A 736-nucleotide genomic window follows, 5' to 3' on the forward strand; every position below is an offset into this window, starting at 1 on the left:
GCGGCCCCCGCTAGCCATCCCTCCCCCCCCTTAACAACCCCCCGCCCTGGGCATCCGTACCACCCCCAAGTGCTACCTGCCGTCCAACACTGAGCAACATTCTTCTTGCCCTCTGTTGCAGGACAGTAAAAATAAACTATTGCATAGTTGATTAAAAACCAAAAAGAAGCCATCAGGTGAGCGTCCGCGTGCAGGTAGCCACAGTAGGCACCTCCCCAGTAACCTGCGTGAACCCCGTGCACCTCAGAGACGCAGCCGGGCTGCCTGGCAAGTCACACATCTATACACCCAAACTGAGCCTGTGTGGGCAATCCTGTTACTGCATTCCGGTTTTTTCTCTTTTCCACATTTCGGAAAAATCAATCACAAAATGAAAACCACGGCGGCTCTCCCTGGGGCCCCCTCAGTGTGCTGGGCAGGAGCGATTTACAGGGGCACCGGGAACCAAACCTTCTTTTGAACCGCTCCCTAGCAGTCCCATCTTCCCTTCCCACGACACTAAACAGGCTCACCTGCAAAACGGGAGCAATGACAGCTTTTAAGGAGAATTACTCCGGAGAAGTCTGCTCTTACAATCTCTACACAATGGTGAACAAAGTAGTTTTTAGAAGCTTATAATTCAGCTAAACCTAGGAAATTGTATTCAAGAGATGCTGGGGCGTTGCCAAAAGGTTTTCCCCATCCGGACCCAACCAAAAGAGCAACCACCTCCTAGTCCTGGTTTCTCCCATCTAAT

Source organism: Cariama cristata, unplaced genomic scaffold (assembly GCF_000690535.1).
Source record: "Cariama cristata isolate BGI_N322 unplaced genomic scaffold, ASM69053v1 scaffold18374, whole genome shotgun sequence".
NCBI lineage: Eukaryota > Metazoa > Chordata > Aves > Cariamiformes > Cariamidae > Cariama > Cariama cristata.